Genomic DNA, 21,648 nt, shown 5'->3' with positions numbered 1-21,648 from the left:
CAGGATCGTATGTTTGCATGGAGTTCCGAGGACCATTGTATCAGACAGAGGAACCCAATTTACCTCGAAGTTTTGGAAACAGTTACATGAAACATTGGGAACCAGGCTGGAATTTAGTACAGCATTTCACCCGCAGTCAGATGGACAGACCGAAAGAGTCAACCAGATTTTGGAGGACATGTTGAGAGCATGTGCACTAGATTACGGATCTAGTTGGGACGACAACTTGCCATATGCGGAGTTTTCATATAACAACAGTTATCAAACCAGTTTGAAGATGGCCCCTTTCGAAGCCTTGTACGGAAGGAGGTGTAGAACACCGTTGTTATGGGACGAAGTTGGAGACCATCAGTTGTTTGGACCAGATCTGATTAAGGAGTCTGAACAGAAAGTGAGGTTGATTCGCGATAGGCTCAAGGTAGCCCAGTCCAGACAGAAGAGTTATGCTGATTCTAAACGAAAGGAGACTGTTCACGAAGTCGGAGACAGAGTGTATCTTCGAGTATCACCACTTCGAGGAGTGAAGCGCTTTGGAGTTAAAGGAAAGTTAGCGCCCCGTTTTATCGGACCATACAGAGTGTTGGAACGTATGGGAGAAGTTGCTTACAAGCTGGAATTGCCCGAAGGATTGTCTGGAGTTCATGATGTATTTCACGTTTCGCAGTTGAAGAAGTGCCACGCAGAGATGGCTGAGATACCACTGAGAGATACTGTGCCACTGGAAGCGATACAGTTGGAAAGTGATTTGACTTATGAGGAGAAACCAGTTAAGATTCTCGAGTATGCCAGCCGAGTTACCCGCAGCAAGGTTATCAAGTTTTGCAAAGTCCAGTGGAGTCACCACACGGAGGATGAAGCCACCTGGGAGCGAGAGGAAGATCTACGAAAAGACCACTCCCACCTGTTTTCTAGCCAACCCGAATCTCGAGGGCGAGATTCATCTTAAGGGGGGTAGGTTTGTAACATCCCAAATTTTCAATTTGGAATGTTATACATAGATCATCATTTCATATCATGTTTTGTTGCATTTTGACAAAATCCTCGATAAATCCTAAGCAACTCAAGGACCCTCGGAGAGAGTTGGGGATTTTCTCGAATTTTCAAATTTGATTTTCAAACGAGGATTGTGGTTTTAATTATTTTTCTCTCCGGAAAAATATTTCATTTTAAATAAATGAGAGGAGAAAATATGACTTCTCCAAAACAATTGAAATACTGGAGGAAAAATGTTAAAATCATTATTTGGAATTTATTTGGATTTTATTTGCAATTTTTATTGCATTAAAAATATTGCATATTTTCAAAATATTTATTTTGGATTATAAAAATGTTCACCCTATTCTAGATTTTCTAACTAGACGGGGAAAATTTATTTCATATTTTTTCTGATTTTTATTTATTTTTCTACGAATTATTTTCCGCGGAACTTATTTAAAAAAAACGCCCGCGCGCCGACTGGGCCAAAGGCCCAGCCGACGGCCCGCCTCGCGCCTCTCCTCTTCCCGCATGGGATCGCCGCCGCCGGAGTCCGCCATGGACACGGGACCGCCGCTGCCTCGGGTTGCCCCCTCCCCCAAGCCGCCGGACCCCCCCTCTTTATATACCCCTCCCCCCTCTCTTTCCTCACATCGCCGCCGCCGCCCGCACTCATCGCCGCCGCCGCCGGAGTCGCGCCCGCCGCCGCCCGTTCGCCGCCGGAGCCGCCGCCCCCGAGCCCCGCACCCCGCGCCCCTCGCCGCCCGAGCCGAAGCCCCGCTGGAGCCTCGCCGGAGTAGCCCCGACGAGGTATGCCCGCTGCCCGTTGACTTGCCGGTTTTTCGTTTAAAAAAAAACCCCTTCGTTTAAAAAAAACCCTAGATCGGTTTTTTTCGGTTTTATTATTTTACGAGCGTTCACCGAACCGTTCGTTCTAACGAACGTGTTCGTCGGTTTTTCTCTGTTAACGAACGTCCGTTATTTAACCGTTCGTCCGTTTTTCTTTTTCGTCGGATTTTTCTGCGATTTTCTCAGATTCGATTTCTGATCGAATTTTCGAATCTGTTTAACTTCTCGCTCGTTTATCGGAATCAGGTGATTCAAGCGCCTAGAGTTTCGTCTCGAAATTCTCTTTCCGTTTAATCTACTCAAACAAGTTTTTTCTACAGTAAAATTTGACCTAGATCCAGATTAGCAAACGAAGTTCTTTCTTTCGCCGTTTGAGTTTCGTTGCTTCTTTCGAGTTGATTCTTTTTGCAAACCGAAGTTCTTAAGTTGAACTTTCTGGTTGGATCTTTCATTCGAGTTTTACTTGTGCATTAGATGAGTACTGATTGTATGCTTGTTTGTTTGCGATAGAGTACCCGGAGTGTGCCGCTTGTTACTTCGAATCGCTAGGTTTTGCGGATCATCAGCAAAGCAAGTAACACTTTGATCATATCCCGTTCATACCCAGTTTTTATTGCATTAGATCTGTTTTCCTCAAACACTTGCATGATTAGGATCTAATTAAATTGTGGGTATTGGGAAGTAGTTGAGGTAGAACCTATTACCTGTTTTCTATTCAAACCCTTGGGAGTTACTTCTACGTTGCTTTTATTATTGCCATGCTATGCTCGTAGACGTGGATTGGCTTTGAGTGAAATTCATGACAGATGTGAGATTGTTAATTAATGGTTTACTTAAGGTGGCAACTTAAACTCACATCTGGGTGGATTGAGGTACCTGGGTATTCCAGGATTGCCTGTTTTTCTTTTGGACCGCCACCCAGGTTCAAAGGGATCATGAGATTATTCATGCTAGAAACTTCCGTGTGCAGCCGCAAGCTATTATGGGCTCTAGCATAGTTGACTAAGTTGTGTGAACTCTTACAGTGGTAGACTAGCAGATGTAGGGGAAAGTAGGTGTAACTGTCTACCCATACGTAAGGTGCAAACACTTCTGAAAGACTGTGTCTTGGTCATCCGTTACTCAAACACCATGTAGTGCGAGTAATCCAACGGAGGAGATCAAGTCTTGTGGGGAAAAGTGCACAAACCTCTGCAGAGTGTACAAACTAATCATGATTAGCCGTGTCCCCGGTTATGGACAACTTGAGTATCTAGTACCTGGATTATCATGTGAATCTCATCACTATGTTACTACTAATTAATTTTGTTGGGTTATTGCTGACATTTTAATTGGGATTGAGATGCTGTCAACCATCTCAATGTTTCACAACCACCATGATAGTTAAATAAAACTTATTCCTTTGAAGTAGGATAAAATTGGCTTTTCGCAAAAACTGTAACCATAGAGCTTTCCACCAGCCATATATGCATGTAGTATAGCATTGTTATTATTCATTATTCTCTATGTGTTACATTGCCAGCATATTCTATGTGCTGGCCCGTTTTCGGGCTGCAACGTTTCATGTTGCAGACTTTTCAGACGACGAGTAAGATGCCTTAGGTCGTGGTATTATATTCAGTGATGCCGCTGGAGTTGATGGACTCACTTATCTTCCAAGTCTTCCGCTGTTATCGTTATTAGTTGGCCTTAAGCCATTTTTATCATACTTAATCTCTTTGGAGATATTCGATGTAATAAGTGTGTGATTGCTACTCTGTTATAAATCCTCCATTTGTATTGTGTGTGTCAGCATTACTGATCCAGGGATGACACTGGTGCACAGCAGCACAGACCATTTGAGGTCTGGTCGCTACAAGCAAAGTAGAGATAAGTATTTCCCTCAGTTAAGAACCAAGGTATCAATCCAGTAGGAGAAACGCGCAAGTCCCCAATTTTTGATTGTTCCATGCTATTATAATATCTGTTTTGGATGTTTTATATGCATTAATATGCTATTTTATATTATTTTGGGACTAACCTATTAACCTAGAGCCCAGTGCCAGTTTCTATTTTTTCCTTGTTTTTTAGCTTCGCGGAAAAGGAATACCAAACGGAATAAAACCTTCGCCATGATTTTTCTTGGACCAGAAGACACCCAGGAGACTTGGAGATCAAGTCAGAAGAGCCACGAGGCGGCCACAAGGGTGGAGGGCACGCCCAGGGGGTAGGGCGTGCCCCCTACCTTGTGGGCCCCTCGGTGACCCCCTGACCTAGCTCTGCCTCCTATATATTCACATATATTCCCAAACCACCAGAAGCATCCACCAAAACACTTCTCCACCGCCGCAACCTTCTGTTCCCGTGAGATCCCATCTTGGGGCGTTTTCTGGCATCCTGCCGGAGGGGGATTCGATCACGAAGGGCATCTACATCAACCCTATTGCCCTTCCGATGAAGCGTGAGTAGTTTACCTCAGACCTACGGGTCCATAGCTAGTAGCTAGATGGCTTCTTCTCTCTTTTTGATTCTCAATACCATGTTCTCCTCGATGTTCTTGGAGATCTATCCGATGTAATCTTCTTTTGCGGTGTGTTTGTCGAGATCCGATGAATTGTGGATTTATGATCAGCTTATCTATGAATATTATTTGAATCTTCTCTGAATTCTTACATGCATGATATGATATCTTTGTAATTCTATTCGAACTATCGGTTCAGTTTGGCCAACTAGATTGGTTTTTCTTGCAATGCGAGAAGTGCTTAGCTTTGGGTTCAATCTTGTGGTGTCCTCTCCCAGTGATAGTAGGGGCAGCGAGGCATGTATTGTACTATTTCCATCAAGGATAAAAAGATGGGGTTCACATCATATTGCTTAAGTTTATTCCTCTACATCATGGCATCTTACTTAAAGCGTTACTCTGTTCTTCATGAACTTAATACTCTAGATGCAGGCAGGAGTCGGTCGATGTGTGGAGTAATAGTAGTAGATGCGGGCAGGAGTCGATCTACTTAACACGGACGTGATGCCTATATTACATAATCATTGCCTTGGATATCGTCATAACTTTGCGCTTTTCTATCAATTGCTTGACAATAATTATTTCACCCACCGTATTATTTGCCTTCAAGAGAGAAGCCTCTAGTGAAACCTATGGCCCACGGGTCTATTTTCCATCATATTAGTTTCTGATCTACTATTTTGCAATCTTTACTTTCAGATCTATACAACAAAACCCCCCAAAAATATTTTATCATTTGTTTAGTTTTATTTATCTATCTTTATTAGATCTCACCTTTGCAAGTGACCGTGAAGGGATTGACAACCCCTTTATCGCGTTGGGTGCAAGTGTTTGATTGTTTGTGCATGTATTGGTGATTTGTGCGTTCTTCTCCTACTGGATTGATACCTTGGTTCTCAAACTGAGGGAAATACTTATCTCTACTTTGCTGCATCACCCTTTCCTCTTCAAGGGAAAACCAACGCAAGCTCAAGAAGTAGCATGCACCTACACAAACAATCAAACACTTGCACCCGACGCGATTAAGGGGTTGTCAAGCCCTTCACGTTCACTTGCAAAGGTGAGATCTGATAGAGATGGATAAAACTAAACAAAAGATAAAATATTTTTGGGTTTTTGGTTTATAGATCTGAAAATAAAAGATTGCAAAATAGAAGATCGGAAACAAATATGATGGAAAATAGACCCGGGGGCCATAGGTTCACTAGAGGTTTCTCTCATTAAGGCAAATAATACGGTGGGTGAACAAATTACTGTCGAGCAATTGATAGAAAAGTGCAAAGTTATGACGATATCCAAGGTAATGATTATGCATATAGGCATCACGTCCATGTCAAGTAGACTGACTCCTGCCTGCATATACTACTATTACTCCACACATCGACCGCTATCTAGCATGCATCTAGAGTATTAACTTCATAAAGAATGGAGTAACGCCTTAAGTAAGATGAAATGATGTACAGGAATAAACTCAAGCAATATGATGAAAACCCCATCTTTTTATCCTCGATGGCAACAATTCAATATGTGTCTCGCTACCCCTACTTTGTCACTGGGTGAAATCATGCAAAATTGAACCCAAAGCTAAGCACCTCTCCCATTGCAAGAAAAACCAATCTAGTTGACCAAACCAAACCGATAATTCGAAGAGAAATACAAAGATATCAAATCATGCATATAAGAATTCAGAGAAGATTCAAATAATATTCATAGATAAGCTGATCATAAATCCACAATTCATCGGATATCGACAAACACACTGCAAAAGAAGATTACATCGGATAGATCTCCAAGAACATCGAGGAGAACATGGTATTGAGAATCAAAGAGAGATAAGAAGCCATCTAGCTATTAGCTATGGACCCATAGGTCTGAGGTAAACTACTCACGCTTCATCGGAAGGACAATACGGTTAATGTAGATGCCCTCCATGATCGAATCCCCTCTGGCAGGATGCCGAAAAAGGTGCCAAGATGGGATCTCACGGGAACAGTAGGTTGCGGCGGCGGAAAAGTATTTTTGCGGCTCCCACTAAGGGTTTTGGAATACATGTGAATATATAGGACGAAAAGCTAGGTCAGTAGATCCCCGAGGGGGCCACAAGGTAGGGGGCACCCCCCTAGGGCGCGCCCTCCAACCTTGTCGTCGCCTCGTGACTCTTCTGGCTTGGACTCCAAGTCCTCTTGGTGTCTTCTGGTTCAACAAAAATCATCGCGAAAGTTTTATTCCATTTGGACTCCATTTGATATTCCTTTTTGCGAAACTCAAAAACAAGGAAAAACATAAACTGGCACTGAGCTCTCGGTTAATAAGTTAGTCCCAAAAAGAATATAAAATAGCATAATAATGCATATAAAACATCCAAAATAGATAATATAATAGCATGGAACAAGCAAAAATTATAGATACGTTGGAGACGTATCAGTCGCCGATGCGTGGGGGGGCGGCCCTAGAGCCTCCTCGTTGCTGTCTTGAGGATGACGATGCCGCCCTCCTCGCGTCCGCGGTGCCGAGCGACGATCTCCTCGAGGGCGCGACGCTGGCACGCCATCTTCTCGCGGACATAGTCCTCCCAAGACAATTTGAGGGCGGTCTCGTCGGCGGCGACCATGGCCTTGAAGGGTAACGCAGCAGAAAACAAAAAAATTCGACCTACGCACCAGCCCAGGACCACTATGGAGACTACATACATGGTTTGATCTTTTTTGTTACCGACTCGTAGCGCAGCGGGAAGTAGAATCGATGACGATCGGCGGTGCAGATCCCCGCAGCTAGGATTTACAACCTCCCAACCACGAGGATGTATACCCTCATCCGCTCCACGGACATCCCTCCGGGAGGCGGTCGAACAGTCCCTCGGACGGTGTCGCGAACAGCCCTTCGGGAGGACCCTCAAAACTCGGACGGTCACTCGGACAGCCCTTTGGGAGGACCCTCAAAACTCAGACGGTCACTAGGACAGCCCTTCGGGAGGCACTCTCGAACTAAGACCGAAACTACGATCTCTCTACAGAGTTGCACACATACGGTGCCATCTATCCGGCAGGGCTTCGCCGTCCAGAACTAGTTCCTGCCGGAACCCAGACAGCCTTTCGGCTCTACGAAACTATTTCGCTGGGAGGGAGAGAAGAAGCCAGATCATTGCAATGGCATGTGTATGTGAGAATGTAATGAGAGTGGAGAGCACCTCTCCACCTCTATTTATAGGAAAAGCCCATGGGGACAAATACCCAAAAAACCCATCACATGGATCCTTCATAAGGGTAAAATGGGAAGGCAAGTGGAGCTCCATGGAGCTCCACATGTGTGGCTGGCCACCCCTCATGGGGTCCCCCAAAAAGGGGTTCCTTTGTCCCCAAGTTCATCTAGAAGCCTTTTGGGAAAAGCCCCAAAAGGTGGCTTTCCATAAATATCCTAAAAAGCACTTTCACTATTCACGACGACATTTTTTAGCGTCCGTTCGAACTGAAAATATTTATGTGGGCTTAGAACATTTCTAGTACCCACCAAAATGATTTTCAACGTGTTCCGAAACAATTCCGGTTTAGTGATTTTCATCTGCGAAAAGCATCTGAAGTGGTTCCGGCAGCTCCGGAGCATATCCGGTTATTATCCCGGAAAATTCCAGAAAGCTTCCAGAATGATTCTGGCACCCTCCAAGAATTATCAGGCATGTGCCGAAACCAATTTGACTTAATGGTATCCCCTGAAACAACTTTTCAGTTTCACTGAAACTCATCCGATGACCTCTCTCTGCGGAACCTTTTCCGCTGTCCAAAACTTTTCCGGTGTCCGAAACTTTTTCGGTGATTTTCTCTCAGACTCCTTGTCTAGTATTCAGCAGATAGATGACCTTAAGTGTGTGACCCTATAGGTTCGGTGAAGTATAGACATGACTGGAACCCTTTCCGATCAATGATCAACATCGGAGCCGTGGACACCCATATTGACCCCTATACCCACACGAATGAATATTCGAGTGAACCTCCAGTTGCCGTGTGCTATTCCTGTTGCTTCGCGATATGTTACAAATACCCGAGGTGAGACATGTTGGCATTCCCGTGGATCAACAACTTGTCCACTATGCTAGTTACCTCGTTACCGGTATTGTTCTCTTTTCTCGTTATCGTGTTCCGGCATCCCCGTGATCAAATCACAAAGTGTCTGGCCAGACGATGATGGATACCGTAACACCGAGAGGGCCCATAGGTATCTCTCCATCATCGGAGGAGCAAATACCAATCTTGAGCTATTAAGTTACTTGACATACTTTTGCATGAACCCGTAAGCCGCCGTAATAGCCACCCAATTACGGATGACGTTTAACAACCCCAAAGTTCATGAAGCAAGCATGAAGAAACTCGATACTCTCATGGTCTAAGGAATCATGCAAACGTTAACCATCTATGTGTTATTTACCATTAACTTGTGACGAATGAATCTCATAGCATAACATCAAACCGGGTCGATTCAACACAAATGTTCTCTTAACATTGTGCCCTCAAAGTTGCTGGCATAGACATGCCCATGATTGGGAAAACATAATCATCATGAAACACTCGAGCTAGTCTTAGAGGCATGACTAGGAATACATTTTTCTGTTTATTATTCCACACGTGCACATGGGTTTTCCCCAGAGCCTTTATGGATATACGGGCTCGGGAACCACAACAGTTATAGCATGGAACATAAACATAATAATGCACATGGAGATAAATAATAGCATTTATTATTGCCTCTAGGGCATATCTCCTACAGACTCCCACTTGCACTAGAGTCAATAATCTAGTTTAATGCTAATGCACTTCACACCTGTGGCACACCGGTGTAAATATGCTTCGCTTGTGGTATAGCCTGATGTCCAACGGAACTGACGACTTCAGCTCCATGTGTATCTCTCCGTATCCTCGCGTTTTCACGCTTTTACAAAATTCATATTTTTTGCGGACTTGGCTTTGTATATATGTGAATCATTGGTCGAAACCTGATTCCTCAGACTGAGTTATGGAGCAACTATCTGCAATAGTGTCCTATTGACCAAAGCCTTTTTGGAACCATACTTAAGTTCATGAATGAACTATATGATTCAACATCTTGTTTGTCGCTTCTAAAGCGGCAACATACTTCGCCTCTGTTATAGAATTCACCACATAACTTGTTTGGAACAATTTCCAACTAATTGTGCCACCATATTGTGTGCTACACAAAACCCTCAATTTAAATCGAAAATCACATGGAGAAATGATGAAGACTGTATCGACGTAACCTTTTACAACGAACTCTTCATGATCTCCACTTGCGAGAAAACATGTCATCAGTGCTACTTTAGTACTCAATGACCCTTTTTCACTGTTGTCCCATGATCAGTACTTTTAATCACTTTGGTATCTATACTCGCAACATCTTGGGAGTATTGGACATATCTGGTTGTTTTACATACCATGGAATACATGATTAATCCAAACACATGAGTGTGTGGAATCTCCATCATGTAAATCAGTGTTTTGGGACACTGATTCTTGCAAAAACTCTTTCCATGTGACTTCGGCAAGAATCACTCCTTGTCGTTCTTAGTGCTAAACGGTTTTAGCATCTTGTCAATATGTATTTTTGCTCAGCCCCATTAGGTAAATCTATCTCCATAGATCATTATGCCTAATATCAAGGCTATTTAGCCCAAGCGCTTCATCGGAAAACTATTTTCAAATGAAGTCCTAATTCGTGTCAAGAAATTTATTTCCAATTAACAATGTGTCAAGCACACAAGGTTTTCAGAAATATTATTATGCTCCCACTTACTTTCTTGAAACCACAAGCATCTTTGTTACTCATTGATGAAGTCAAACCCCTTTACCATTCCATCAAAAACGAAGATTCCAACTCCATTTTGCTCTCTCCTGTCCATTGCTGGAACTCTGAAGTTTGAATACTTACTAGCATACTCTGGACTGACAAAATACTTTGGATTGTATCACATACAAGTCCTAGGTTGTATTTCCATTTCATGGAAATTATTTTGTCACCCATGTTGCATATCTCATGTTTGAAATATGTATTAATTGCTAGTTTAACCCGAACCGACTTTAAGCATTGCTACGGTGAGACAATCTCATTGTAGTCAACTCCTTGAACTTGTTATTGCAACAAGTCGAGCTTAATGGATAAAACATTTTTATCCATATCAGTTTATAGTCCCATTACAATCCGTTAGAATCCAAGTCTTTCGGAGGGTTTATCAAGATTTAAATCTTGAATCATTTATGGAAACTATCTCGGATTATATTGGCATTCGGCCAATTCCGGAGTCAGGGCCCATCAACGCTTCCTTGCGTATCATAGGTATACTGTTGTCTAACAACAATATCTCGTTTGCGCACCTGAGAGGTTTGTATGAGCTTTGCCTACGTTGTTCAGCTACAAGTTCGACCGAAGTCCATACATCTAATGTAGAGGCTTCCGTATCAGTCGCAGTAGGAAACTCTGGAATTACTTCCAAGGTTCCTTTCCTTTGACCTGATGACGAAGATACTTGTTATCTCGTCGAGTTGCACTGCCTTCCCACTTACCCTTTTGCAAGAACTATTCTCTTTAAAAGCATACCTTTTGTGGCAAAAATCCTTTGCCTCGGTATAGTGGTGGGGGAATACCCAATGACTTGGGATAACTTACAAAGTAGCACTTGTCTGATGTGGAATATGTTTGTAACCTTTTACACAAGCCCCATATTCCAAATGTTAATAAAAGATATAACATGGTTGGGCGTACCATACCATGCCGTCATTTCAACAGACCTGATGGAGCTCTTTTCAGTGTAAAAGCCGCAGTCTCTAAAGCATTACTCTTTAAAAGTGATAATGGCAAATTTATTTATGTCATCTTTGATTTTACCATGTCATAAATGGTTTGATTACATCTTCACAGACATTCCACTCATAGTGGTGTTCCGGGAGTTGTAAGTTATGAGACTCTTTTCACAACTCATCAGACATTCGCTAAACTTGTAACTCAAATATTCCTTTCTGCAATCAAATTGTAGAACGTAATTTCCTTGTTACAATAACTTCTACTTCATTTTTGAAAACCTTTCGAATGATTTCAAAAGATCCAGGCTTACGTCTCATCAAGCAAATATCCTTATATCTACTTGAGTCATTTCTGAAGATATATAAATCCACTACTTGCAACAACATTTATTGAACTACACACATCAAAATGTATGATCACCAATAAGTTTATTGCTCGTTCCTTATGGCCCGTGAACGGTATTTTAGTCACTTCACTTTTCGGAGGAAAGTTGCAAGTGTCAGATGATTCAAAATCAAGCGACTTACAAAATCCATCATAATGGAATTTTTCCATGCGGGTTTCTCCAATGTGACCAAATGTAGTGCCACACTTGTGTGGTATTCTTTTAGCCTTGCGACATTTAGCGTCAGTGTTATGGATGTATCATATTACCGTCAATATTCATAACATACATCCCATCTTGGATGGAAGCATGGCCCTTCATGTTATTCATAATATTGAACAACAATTGTTCTTTTATGAACAACCCTTTTGCAATAAACATTGTGCAATGGGCTAAAGTGTAAGAAACTCTAAAATGAATTATGAAAGTAAACACAGAGGTAATATATTAATATCATTATTCATAATATACATCTCATTCATAACGACAGTATGGCCCTTATGTTTATTCATAATACTGAACATCAAAAGTTCTCTTATGAACAACCTTCTTGCAAGATATCTTATGCAAAGGACTAGAGTGTGTAAAGCTCTAAAAAAGAATTATGAAAGAAAATACATAGGTAATACAACGATGGAAGGTATAGTAACTTTTACTATGTTCCCAGCCCGTATTGAAACCTCATTCCTGGCTAGTCTTTTTAGGCCATAGTAGCTCTTACATCGATTCGCAACATAATGCAATCGAGCGGGTATCTTTGTGATTAACTCACAATACCCAAGAATTAGTGATTAACATGTTTAACCATAATTCCCAAGAACTATATCTTTTGACCAGCCTTCTATACATCAAAACTTGTATGACATTCATACAAGAGCTGGATATTCCAGTCTCCTTTCTTTCTGCCTTTATACTTCTAATAGTTTGACTTTTAGTATTTCTCCTACTCTCAGAAGAAGCACCCAACTTAAGAGTGGCGTTTAGCCCTGGACATCCTAGGGGTGTAAGTCATACTAACACCCTTTGGACACTTCCTTTCTCTTTAAGTTGTTGTTTTATTCACCTTTCATCATATGACAGGCGTTCTTCTGGATCCCTCTCTTATCAGTCTAATGCATAGTAAACACTTTACTAATAATTTGCAAACAAACATTGCTTTGGTTATTTCATATCTTTCAGCCTTTGTTTGTATCTGAAAATTAATTTTCAGTTCCATGAATATCACATAACTATCCCAAAACTTTCGAAGTTTGGGTTTCATGGAAGCAAACATATTGCACTTGACCGTAAGGAATTCTAGCTTTTTGGATCGAAGGACGAGAGTCACATCATCCATAGCATTTGTGGGAGGAAAGCATGCAATAGGACAAAGTCCTTCTCGGCACTCTTGAGGACAATCCTCACATTACGTTACCAGTCGTAAAGTTTTAACCAGATATTTAACAACTATTCAATTTTATTAGGGAAGGTGGAAACGCGAGCCATTATTCTACAACTATTTTGCAAGAAACACTTAGACAGTGTTCATAATTAATTGCACTAAGAATTAAACATGTTAATTCAACAGTGCGCTCCCACTCAAATCAATATCTCTCAAAATTGATTGTGAGTGATACAAGACCCACATTTCAATTGTTCGCCATTGGTGTAACACCACTGATGACGAAAAATCTCAACCGGTAGGCCAACTTGCCAATCACATCTCTATGTGACTCTTGTTCATCTTTCGATGCGTGTATTCCGAGCTCATGACGGTCATGCCTGAACGTCAAGACAACCAAGTGATCTCGCTGCGAGGTCTCAACTCACCCACCTCACACTTCTCTAATCGTTTGTACCCGTGTGACATGGCGCACCCCGAAAAGATAGGTGCCGTGATGGTGCTACACTTGGGAGAACACTAACTACTTTGATATTTTTGTGAGAGATCACCCTAATAAAAAGCGACTACCGCGCAATCAAGAAGGGTGCATCAAAGGGATAAACATCTCAGGCAATTCATAATAGCATGATATGGTATAGCCCTTTCTGACGGAGAAGTCTTGTATTTCTTCGTCTTCGGCATTCGCGTCGGTGTCCACCTTCGTGAAGATTGCCACCACCTTGTCGATGCACCAGATAATATTGCTAACTCTATAGCTAATAAAATAAGTGCATTACTTAAGGTTGACACGCAGGTCATTAAAGTGCAGTCATATGGCTCGAGCCATCATGCCGAATCATGACACGCAGGTCATGTTAATTACATCATATAGTCATCTCATACATAATAAAATTGAATATGAGCATTGCTATACCACATCACATGCACATGCAAACCCTCCTGCAAAACCAAGTTAGACGTTTCTAATCGGTTCATGCAAAAACTTGTTTTTCGTGGCTTCTAAGGGTTCGACTTAAAACAAAGCTACCTACGTCCATCATCAAGTATGATTTATTCAAGTCGCTAGATTAACTTGCAGGGTGTATGAAACACGAGATAATAAAATCTCGAGCCCCGTACTAAACTTCGTCATACGCCTGACCCCCGTGCAGATCATATCTGCATTGCCCTTTTGTCTGCGAATTTCATCTTTCTTTTGACTACGGCAGAACCCAAAGAACTGATAGCACTTCCATGATCAATCAGGATCACAGATTGCCAGAACTTTGTCAAATTCCACCATGCTGTCTCAAGATTGAGCAAACGCAAATTCTAGGGAAGCAACAAGAACGTCGGGTAACAGATTTCATCTGTCACCCGCATAAATAATTTTCAGCAATAGATCTCATCTACTCCAAAATTATATTATGCAATACCCATACATCTCCATGTATTCTAGATCGTAACCTGCATCTACGCATAGCACGGCTCTTGATGCCACTGAAGGGTAACGCAGCAGAAAACAAAAAAATCGACCTACGCACCAGCCCAGGACCACTATGGAGACTGCATACATGGTTTGATCTTTTTCGTTACCGACTCGTAGCGCAGCGGGAAGTAGAGTCGATGACGATCGGCGGTGCAGATCCCCGCAGCTAGGATTTACAACCTCCCAACCGCGAGGATGTATACCCTCATCCGCTCCATGGACAGCCCTCCGAGAGGCGGTCGAACAGTCCCTCGAACGGTGTCGCGAACAGCCCATCGGGAGGACCCTCAAAACTCGGACGGTCACTCGGACAGCCCTTTGGGAGGACCCTCAAAACTCAGACGGTCACTAGGACAGCCCTTCGGGAGGCACTCTCGAACTAAGACCGAAACTACGATCTCTCTACAGAGTTGCACGCATACGGTGTCATCTATCCGGCAGGGCTTCGCCGTCCAGAACTAGTTCCTGCCGGAACCCAGACAACCTTTCGGTTCTATGAAACTATTTCGCTGAGAGGGAGAGAAGAAGCCATATCATTGCAATGGCATGTGTATGTGAGAATGTAATGAGAGTGGAGAGCACCTCTCCACCTCTATTTACAGGAAAAGCCCATGGGGACAAATACCCAAAAAAACCATCACAGGGATCCTTCATAAGGGTAAAATGGGAAGGCAAGTGGAGCTCCACATGTGTGGCCGGCCACCCCTCATGGGGGCCCCCCAAAAGGGGTTCCTTAGTCCCCAAGTTCATCTAGAAGCCTTTTGGGAAAAGCCCCAAAAGGTGGCTTTCCATAAATATCCCAAAAATCACTTTCACTATTCACGACGACATTTTTTAGCGTCCGTTCGAACTGAAAATATTTATGTGGGCTTAGAACATTTCCAGTACCCACCAAAATGATTTTCAACGCGTTCCGAAACAATTCCGGTTTAGTGATTTTCATCTGCGAAAAGCATCTGAAGTGGTTCCGGTAGCTCCGGAGCATATCCGGTTATTATCCCGGAAAATTCCAGAAAGCTTCCAGAATGATTCTGGCACCCTCCAAGAATTATCAGGCATGTGCCGAAACCAATTTGACTTAATGGTATCCCCTGAAACAATTTTTCAGTTTCACCGAAACTCATCCGATGACCTCTCTCTGCGGAACCTTTTCCGTTGTCCGAAACTTTTTCGATGATTTTCTCTCAGACTCCTTGTCTAGTATTCAGCAGATAGATGACCCTTAAGTGTGTGACCCTATAGGTTCGGTGAAGTATAGACATGACTGGAACCCTTTCCGATCAATGATCAACATCGGAGCCGTGGACACCCATATTGACCCCTATACCCACACGAATGAATATTCGAGTGAACCTCCAGTTTCCATGTGCTATTCCTGTTGCTTCGCAATATGTTACAAATACCCGAGGTGAGACATGTTGGCATTCCCGTGGATCAACAACTTGTCCACTATGCTAGTTACCTCGTTACCGGTATTGTTCTCTTTTCTCGTTATCGTGTTCCGGCATCCCCGTGATCAAATCACAAAGTGTCTGGCCAGACGATGATGGATACCATAACACCGAGAGGGCCCAGAGATATCTCTCCATCGTTGGAGGAGCAAATCCCAATCTTGAGCTATTAAGTTACTTGACATACTTTTCCATGAACCCGTAAGCCGCCGTAATAGCCACCCAATTACGGATGACGTTTAACCAACCCCAAAGTTCAAGAAGCAAGCATGAAGAAACTCGATAGTCTCATGGTCTAAGGAATCATGCAAACGTTAACCATCTATGTGTTATTTACCATTAACTTGTGACGAATGAATCTCATAGCATAACATCAAACCGGGTCGATTCAACACAAATGTTCTCTTAACATTGTGCCCTCAAAGTTGCTGGCATAGACATGCCCATGATTGGGAAAACATAATCATCATGCAACACTTGAGCTAGTCTTAGAGGCATGACTAGGAATACATTTTTCCGTTTATTACTCCGCACGTGCACATGGGTTTTCCCCAGAGCCTTTATGGATATACGGGCTCGGGAACCACAACAGTTATAGCATGGAACATAAACATAATAATGAACATGGAGATAAATAATAGCATTTATTATTGCCTCTAGGGCATATCTCCTACAGGCCTCGTGCTCCTTCCTCACGGGGAGAAGCCCCAGCTCGGTCTTTGGCCTGATGAGGCAGGAAGAGGGAGGTGAGGGGCCACGACCGCCCTCATTGATGACGAGGGCGCCGCCGCGGGTGCGGCGCCCGAGCGGCGCCTCCTGTGGCTCTGGCTTGACGGGGCGGAGCGCCAGCGATCCGGAGGAAAGGGAGCCCGACGAGGAGGAGGTCGCCGTCTCCATTCGCGACGGCGTCCATGAGCTGCCGCGGCGGCGAGAGAAGGAGGGGGCGCCGGGTACTCCAAGCGCGGCGTGTTGCCGGCCTCGATGTGCTCGAGGACGGCTTCAAGGGTGCGGCCGGGGACGCCCCACCATTGGTGCCGCCCCTCGGAGTTGAGGCGGTCGCGGGGCTCGACGCCGTCCACAACGTGTGGCTGTCGGGGGCGTATCTCGGCCCGCGCTTGCTCCGGCAGCGACGACATGATGCGCGCTATCTCGGCGCGACGATCAGCACCGGTGGGTGTCGGAGGCACCGGGACGCCACTGGCGCTCAGCCTTCATGAGCCCGACACCTACATGTCCGGCGGCGCCGGGTAGTCGTCCTCGTGCAGGCGGCGACGGGCCGTTGGCCGCCGCACCGACGCCTAGTTAGCGCTCGACCATGGTCGTCGGCGGGAGAGAGAGGGGAGACACGCGTTGGCGGTGAGAGGGCGAGGGGCGTCGGCGGTGAGAGAGGGAGAGGGTCTGTGGCGAGGGAGTGTGCGTTCACCGACGAGGGAGGGGCGACATTTATAGCCGCGGGTGAGCGGTGAGAAGGCGGCCGCCGTGTGTACGCGTGGCGAGAGCGGGCAGGACGCGTGTCGACACGCCTTCACTGTGTTGCCCGTGAGATCATTGGAAGGCGGACCGGCGCGGCAGCCATTGCATTGATTCCCGCGGGAACGGAGGCGGTGAGGACGACGAAGGCGCCAAGTCGCTGACTCGGTGGGCCCATTTGTTTTCACGCCAACAACCATTTCTCCAGGCGCCCCCCAAGGCGCCGGGTTCGGCCTGGGTCTGTCGGTGCCAAATTCGGCCCTAACCGGCGAAAAGTGGGCTTCTGGGGACGTGATTGGGTCGATTTTTCGACGCCGGCGATAAAAAAAGACCGGGGGGGAGGGGGCGGCTTGTTGCGGCGTGGCTGTGTTGGAAATATGCCCTAGAGGCAATAATAAAATGGTTATTATTGTATTTCCTTGTTCATGATAATTGTCTGTTGTTCATGCTATAATTGTATTAACTGGAAACCGTAATACATGTGTGAATACATAGACCACAACATGTCCCTAGTAAGCCTCTAGTTGACTAGCTCGTTGATCAATAGATGGTTATGGTTTCCTGACCATGGACATTGGATGTCATTGATAACGGGATCACATCATTAGGAGAATGATGTGATGGACAAGACCCAATCCTAAGCATAGCACAAGATCGTGTAGTTCGTTTGCTAGAGCTTTTCTAATGTCAAGTATCATTTCCTTAGACCATGAGATTGTGCAACTCCCGGATACCGTAGGAATGCTTTGGGTGTACCAAACGTCACAACGTAACTGGGTGGCTATAAAGGTGCACTACAGGTATCTCCGAAAGTGTCTGTTGGGTTGGCACGAATCGAGACTGGGATTTGTCACTCCGTATGACGGAGAGGTATCTCTGGGCCCACTCGGTAATGCATCATCATAATGAGCTCAATGTGACTAAGGAGTTAGCCACGGGATCATGCGTTACGGTACGAGTAAAGTGACTTGCCGGTAACAAGATTGAACAAGGTATTGGGATACCGACGATCGGATCTCGGGCAAGTAACGTACCGATTGACAAAGGGAATTGTATACGGGATTGATTGAATCCTCGACATCGTGGTTCATCCGATGAGATCATCGTGGAACATGTGGGAGCCAACATGGGTATCCAGATCCCGCTGTTGGTTATTGACCGGAGAGTCGTCTCGGTCATGTCTGCATGTCTCCCGAACCCGTAGGGTCTACACACTTAAGGTTCGGTGACGCTAGAGTTGTAGAGATATTAGTATGCGGTTAACCGAAAGTTGTTCGGAGTCCCGGATGAGATCCCGGACATCACGAGGAGTTCCGGAATGGTCCGGAGGTAAAGATTTATATATGGAAAGTCCTATTTTGGCCACCGGAAAATGTTCGGGATTTTTCGGTATTGTACCGGGAAGGTTCTAGAAGGTTCCAAAGTGGGGCCCACCTGCATGGGGGGACCCACATGAACGTGGGTAGTGGGGGCAAGGCCCCACACCCCTGGTCAAGGTGCACCAAGATCCCACCTTAGAAGGAATAAGATCATATCCCGAAGGGATAAGATCAAGATCCCTAAAAAAGGGGGATAACAATCGGTGGGGAAGGGAAATGATGGGATTTCTTTCCCCCACCTTTGCCAACGCCCCAATGGACTTGGAGGGCAAGAAACCAGCCCCCTCCACCCCTATATATAGTGGGGAGGTGCATGGGAGCAGCACCCCAAGCCCTGGCGCCTCCCTCCCTCCCGTGACACCTCTTCCTCCCCGCTTGCGCTTGGCGAAGCCCTGCCGGGATCCCGCTACTTCCACCACCACGCCGTCGTGCTGCTGGATCTCCATCAACTTCTCCCCCTTGCTGGATCAAGAAGGAGGAGACGTCCCCGCTCCATACGTGTGTTGAACGCGGAGGTGCCGTCCGTTCGGCGCTAGGATCATCGGTGATTTGGATCACGACGAGTACGACTCCATCAACCTCGTTCTCTTGAACGCTTCCGCGCGCGATCTACAAGGGTATGTAGATGCACTCCCCTCTCTCTCGTTGCTAGATGACTCCATAGATTGATCTTGGTGATACGTAGAAAATTTTAAATTTCTGCTACGTTCCCCAACAGTGGCATCATGAGCCAGGTTTATGCGTAGATTCTATGCACGAGTAGAACACAAAGTAGTTGTGGGCGACGATTTGTTCAATTTGCTTACCGTTACTAGTCTTATCTTGATTCGACGGCATTGTGGGATGAAGCGGCCCGGACCGACCTTACACGTACTCTTACGTGAGACAGGTTCCACCGACTGACATGCACTTGATGCATAAGGTGGCTAGCGGGTGTCTGTCTCTCCCACTTTAGTCGGATCGGATTCGATGAAAAGGGTCCTTATGAAGGGTAAATAGCAATTGGCATATCACCGTTGTGGCTTTTGCGTAGGTAAGAAACGTTCTTGCTAGAAACCCATAGCAGCCACGTAAAACATGCAACAACAATTAGAGGACGTCTAACTTGTTTTTGCAGGGTATGCTATGTGATGTGATATGGCCAAAAGGATGTGATGAATGATATATGTGATGTATGAGATTGATCATGTTCTTGTAATAGGAATCACGACTTGCATGTCGATGAGTATGACAACCGGCAGGAGCCATAGGAGTTGTCTTAATTTATTGTATGACCTGCGTGTCAATGAAAAACGCCATGTAATTACTTTACTTTATTGCTAACCGTTAGCCATAGTAGTAGAAGTAATAGTTGGCGAGACAACTTCATGAAGACATGATGATGGAGATCATGGTGTCATGCCGGTGACGAAGGTGATCATGCCGCGCCTCGAAGATGGAGATCAAAGGCGCAAGATGATATTGGCCATATCATGTCACTTTATGATTTGCATGTGATGTTTGTCATGTTTACATCTTATTTTCATAGAACGACGGTAGCATAAATAAGATGATCCCTCACTAAAATTTCAAGAGATGTGTTCCCCCTAACTATGCACCGTTGCGAAGGTTCGTTGTTTCGAAGCACCACGTGATGATCGGGTGTGATAGATTCTAACGTTCGCATACAACGGGTGTTGACGAGCCTAGCATGTACAGACATGGCCTCGGAACACAAGCAAAACACTTAGGTTGACTTGACGAGCCTAGCATGTACAGACATGGCCTCGGAACACAAGAGACCGAAAGGTCAAACATGAGTCGTATAGTAGATACGATCAACATGGAGATGTTCACCGATGATGACTAGTCCGTCTCACGTGATGATCGGACATGGCCTAGTCGATTCGGATCATTTATCACTTAGATGACTAGAGGGATGTCTATCTAAGTGGGAGTTCATTAAATAATCAGATGAACTTAATTATCAAGAACATAGTCAAAACGTCTTTGCAAATAATGTCGTAGCTTACGCTTTAGTTCTACTAAGATATGTTCCTAGAGAAAATTTAGTTGAAAGTTGATAGTAGCAATTATGCGGACTGGGTCCATAAACTGAGGATTGTCCTCATTGCTACACAGAAGGCTTATGTCCTTAATGCACCGCTCGATGTGCTGAACCTCGAGCGTCGTCTGTAGATGTTACGAAACATCTAACATACACGTTTTGATGACTACGTGATAGTTCAGTGTGTGATGCTAACGGTTTAAAATTGTGGCACCAAAGACGGTTTTGAAATGTCGCAGAACATATGAGATGTTCCAAAGACTAAAATTGGGATTTCAGACTAATGCCCACGTCAAGAGGTATGAGACCTCTAACAAGTTTCTTAAGCCTGCAAACTAAGGGAGAAAAGCTCAATCGTTGAGTATGTGCTCAGATTGTCTGAGTACTACAATCACTTGAATCGAGTGGGAGTTAATCTTCCAGATGAGATAGTGATGGTTCTCCTTAGTCACTGCCACCAAGCTATTAGAGCTTCGTGATGAACTATAACATATCAGGGATAGACATGATGATCCTTGAGCAACTCGCGATGTTTGACACCGCGAAAGTAGAAATCAAGAAGGAGCATCAATTGTTGATGGTTAGTAAAACCACTAGTTTCTAGAAGGGCAAGGGCAAGAAGGGATACTTCATGAAACGGCAAATCAGTTGCTGCTCTAGTGAAGAAACCCAAGGTTGAACCCAAACCCGAGACTAAGTGCTTCTGAAATGAGGGGAACGGTCACTGAAGCAGAACTACCCTAGATACTTCGTAGATGAGAAGGCTGGCAAGGTCGACAGAAGTATATTGGATATACATTATATTAATGTGTACTTTACTAGTACTCCTAGTAGCACCAGGGTATTAGATACCGGTTCGGTTGCTAAGTGTTAGTAACTCGAAATAAAAGCTGCGAAATAAACGGAGACTAGCTAAAGGTGAGATGACGATATGTG

The sequence above is a fragment of the Aegilops tauschii genome, chromosome 4, assembly GCF_002575655.3.
Source record: "Aegilops tauschii subsp. strangulata cultivar AL8/78 chromosome 4, Aet v6.0, whole genome shotgun sequence".
NCBI lineage: Eukaryota > Viridiplantae > Streptophyta > Magnoliopsida > Poales > Poaceae > Aegilops > Aegilops tauschii.
The sequence above is the reverse complement of the archived record's forward strand: the minus strand, read 5'-3'. Positions refer to the sequence as shown.